Source organism: Heterodontus francisci, chromosome 34, assembly GCF_036365525.1.
Source record: "Heterodontus francisci isolate sHetFra1 chromosome 34, sHetFra1.hap1, whole genome shotgun sequence".
Lineage (NCBI taxonomy): Eukaryota > Metazoa > Chordata > Chondrichthyes > Heterodontiformes > Heterodontidae > Heterodontus > Heterodontus francisci.
The window spans coordinates 43,510,230-43,515,250 of NC_090404.1; positions in this window are offsets into that span (position 1 = coordinate 43,510,230).

Below are 5,021 nucleotides of genomic sequence, written 5' to 3' on the forward strand. Positions count from 1 at the left end.
TATTTGACTGACCTTTACCGTTTGCACGATAGAAAATATGGGATTTTAAGAATGGTTTCAAAACTTGCAGAATGGGTTTGAGATGTTGAAGTATTGCAAAAGGCAATTATAGTGGTTGCCGAGGATGAACTGTCAGGACCCGATTTTAACTCACTCAAAATCGGGCCTGGGAGCCCCCGGCTGGGTCTCCAGTGATCCCTTGACATTTTATTGTATATTATTAAACCTCTCCCATATACCATAGAAAAGTATTCAGAACTTTACAGGAGGCAACAGGCCTGGGTGAGGACGCAGACTGCAAATTTGAGATTTTGAATTAGTAGCACAGATCAGGAATTGAAAATTGGTTTAAGTGAATAAAGGATAAACTAATCTGTGATGGAATCAGGGAGAAAATGAAAAGATTATGTTCCCTTTCTCCTGCTACAAGATACAGGAGTTTTTGTAGGAGTCCTACAGCCTATGTTTATTTTAAAAAGCCTGTAGGAACGTTTGGAACCCACAAGCTTTGGGAAGCTCCGCCCTCTTTAACCCTTTTTCTAAGAATGTTGAGGTTTCATTTCACTGTGAAAGCTAACGTTTTCTTCAGTTATATTCAGCATTTCACTGTCATTTGGAAATCAATGCAAGGAAAGAAAAAAATGACATAATTTACTTTTATTTTAAGCACGTGATTTTATCTTTTATGTAATGTGTTTCCTTAATAAAATATCCATTTGGATTAAATTGGAACGATTGAGGATTAATTAACCTGTTAAATTGTGGAAACCATATTTTTATTGTGGCCACTGTGTTATTCTGGTTGTTTTAAATTGTGTGGTAGGCTTCCTGCATTACAAGAGGAACTACACTTCAAAAAGTACTTCATTGACTGTAAAGTGCTTTGAGACTTCTGGTGGTCGTGAAAGACGCAACATAAATACAAGTTTTTTTTTCATTCTGAATATGACACTGTCACTTAAACAATTGCCATTTCTTTGTGAATTCCTGGCTAATGCTAAGGAGTCAGTGATCTGAGGTGATTCTGATTGTTAAATTATCTTCGTAGTTCTGGAATGTGTGAAGAGGAAAAGGGAACAGGTGGGGATGTTACTGCTATTGAGCAGTATGATAACCATCTGAAGACATCTTGTAGTTGGATTGACTACAGAATTGTTTTACAGAATACTTAAATTAGGTAGTGGGCTTGTTAATGATTCATACTGATTTAAACTGATTTATAGTTCCTAGGGATGGATAAAAATGTAATATTTAAATAAAAGAAGCTGGAATTTATTTTTATATGTAATTACATCAGGATCTTTGTGAAAGCTGTAAAGCCAAAAAGCCATTGTACAAGTAAAAGATTTTGCATTTTATTTGGCATTTAAAAATACTTGAAAGCTACGAGAAACTGTGTAATACAAGCTGGCATTGATTAATGATGCAAAATATATACAGAAAATGCTGGAACTATTCAGCAGATTCAGCATATGTGGAGAGAGAAACAGAGTTTTGAAAACAGAGGGCAGCATGTTGAAATGTCAAGTCTGTTCCTCTCCCCACAGACGCTGTCAGAGATGCTGAGTATTGTCTGCATTTTTTGTTTTTATTTCAGATTTCCAGCACCCATACTATTTTGCGTTTGTATTGTTGATAGATGATGTCTAAGTTTGTCTTTCTTTGAAATGCAAAGAAGTTAACTTCACAAGCATTTGTTTATTTTTATTCTTTTGCTTACCAGTTTTACTTGATTTGCATTTAATTCACCATAATTGAATGTAACTTTATATGGGGATTAGGTGTTGTGTATATATAGTGTTCCAGTTAAGTGGGCGATGGAGTGGCTTGTTCCCACTGTTCACCTCCCAACTGACCACCGCAAGTGTTTTTATTACCGAAGTAAGGCTCACAGGTCTATAATTACCAGGGCTGTCTCTACTCCCCTTCTTGAACAAGGGGACAACATTTGCTATCCTCCAGTCTTCCGGCACTATTCCTGTCGACAATGACGACATAAAGATCAAGGACAAAGGCTCTGCAATCTCCTCCCTAGCTTCCCAGAGAATCCTAGGATAAATCCCATCTGGCCCAGGGGACTTATCTATTTTCACACTTTCCAAAATTGCTAACACCTCCTCCTTGTGAACCTCAATCCCATCTAGCCTCGTAGCCTGAATCTCAGTATTCTCAACAACATTTTCTTTCTCTACTGTAAATACTGACGCAAGATATTCATTTAACACTTCCCCTATCTCCTCTGATTCCACACACAACTTCCCACTATTATCCTTGATTGGCCCTAATCTAACTCTAGTCATTCTTTTATTCCTGATATACCTATAGAAAGCCTTAGGGTTTTCCCTGATCCGATCCACCAGTGACTTCTCGTGTCCTCTCCTTGCTCTTCTTAGCTCTCCCTTTAGATCCTTCCTGGCTATCTTGTAGCTCTCAAGCGCCCTAACTGAGCCTTCACGTCTCATCCTAACATAAGCCTTCTTCTTCCTCTTGACAAGCGCTTCAACTTCTTTAGTAAACCACGGCTCCCTCGCACGACAACTTCCTCCCTGCCTCACAGGTACATACTTATCAAGGACACGCAGTAGCTGCTCCTTGAATAAGCTCCACATTTCGATTGTTCCCATCCCCTGCAGTTTCCTTTCCCATCCTACGCATCCTAAATCTTGCCTAATCGTATCATAATTTCCTTTCCCCCAGTTATAATTCTTGCCCTGTGGTATATACCTGTCCCTGCCCATCGCTAAGGTAAACCTAACCGAATTGTGATCACTGTCACCAAAGTGCTCACCTACATCTAAATCTAACACCTGGCCGGCTTCATTTCCCAGTACCAAATCCAATGTGGCATCGCCCCTGGTTGGCCTGTCTACATACTGTGTCAGAAAACCCTCCTGCACACACTGGACAAAAACTGACCCATCTAAAGTACTCGAACTATAGTATTTCCAGTCGATATTTGGAAAGTTAAAGTCCCCCATAACAACTACCCTGTTACTCTCACCCCTGTCGAGAATCATCTTCGCTATCCTTTCCTCTACATCTCTGGAACTATTCGGAGGTCTATAAAAGACTCCCAACAGGGTAAGCTCACCTCTCCTGTTTCTAACCTCAGCCCATACTACCTCAGTAGACGAGTCCTCAAACGTCCTTTCTGTCGCTGTAATACTCTCCTTGATTAACAATGCCACACCCCCCCCCCCCCTTTTACCATCTTCTCTGTTCTTACTGAAACATCTAAATCCCGGAATCTGCAACATCCATTCCTGCCCCTGCTCTACCCATGTCTCCGAAATGGCCACTACATCGAGATACCAGGTACCAACCCATGCTGCAAGCTCACCCACCTTATTCCGGATGCTCCTGGCGTTGAAATAGACACACTTTAAACCAGGTTCTTGCTTGCCAGTGCCCTCTTGCGTCCTTGTAACCATATCCCTGACCTCACTACTCTCAACATCCTGTACACTGGCACTACAATTTGGGTTCCCATTCCCCTGCTGAATTAGTTTAAACCCCCCCGAAGAGCACTAGCAAACCTTCCCCCCCCCCCCCGCCCCCCAGGATATTGGTACCCCTCTGGTTCAGGTGAAGACCATCCTGTTTGTAGAGGTCCCACCTACCCCAGAAAGAGCCCCAATTATCCAGGAAACCAAATCCCTCCCTCCTGCACCATCCCTGCAGCCACGTGTTCAACTCCTCTCTCTCCCTATTCCTCGCTTCGCTATCACGTGGCACGGGCAACAACCCAGAGATAACAACTCTGTTTGTTCTTGCTCTAAGCTTCCACCCTAGCTCCCTAGTTCATGATACACTTGTTGAATCTTCTTGAAGGAAAGTATCTTTAAAGTTACAGGCTTGGGTGTTTGTAGTTTTCTGGTGGTTTAGACTTTAGGCTGGATGTGCTGGCCACTTTCAGTTCTCTGCTGCAACCAGTTGAAGAGCAGAATTCGCAGTCGGGCTCTTTCCTTGTTTTTTGCTGGTCATCTTTTCACAGACCTTGGCCGAACTGCTTTTCTGTGATGTTCTCATGATCTCTCACCCTTCGCCCTCCACAGAGCCACCTTTCCAAGGTACGAATCTCTCACATTAACCTCGGTTCGAAGACTCATGACTCCCTCCCCGCTGTGACCACACAATGCGCCAGTATGTGGCGACTTCATACCTTTTTCGTTTCAGAAGAACCCATTCAATTCAAGAATGTCACTTGATGTTTTTGGGACACCTCTTAGCCTGGAATGTATTCTTTTGTCCTTAACAAACAGTGAGGGCTTGAATAACCAGGCCAAGTCAGCTGACCTTCGGCGGCCATTTTGCAGTGCATTGTCCACTTATTAAAAGAAAAGCCATTTTTTATAACTTTTCAATTTGATTCTGTATTTTCATCGTTGCAATTCTCGTGAAAGTTGCAATAGTTTAAGTACTTGTAACGGTTTTGGTGGCACTAATGACCAGATACAATAAGTATATGCGTCTGCAAGTTGACTATTATTGCGATAATAAATCCTTTCTAATTATGCGGTGTGGTTATTTGCAATTATATCTGCACAAAGTGGTCATAGACCAACAGAATTTAAAATGGTATCTGGGGAACCCGAGTGTGCAGCAACCCTAATTGTGCCATTTGGAAGAAAGGAATGTGGAAGTAGAGAACAGTGTTTCAACCGTTGAGTATTTGAATCAAGCAATTATCAACATCACACATGAGGATGTCTATACAACTTTAAATCAGATTGGACATGTCAGCTGGTCAGAGTCTTTGTTCGGATGCAAACCGACAGCTACAACTGTGATGAACATAATAACACAACGGGTGCTGTTTCAGTCAATTATGTTTGTAATTTTAATTTACTACAAATGACGTGTTTGAAAACATGGATGACAACTGGCTAATCATTTTGAACGGGCCAAAATGACAGTATAAATGTTACCCAGATAATTGCTGCTGGAAAGGTCGGAAAAGAATTGGCAGAGTATGAGAACGAGAATGAGAACGAGCTATTTGAATAGCTTCATGTCCTGTA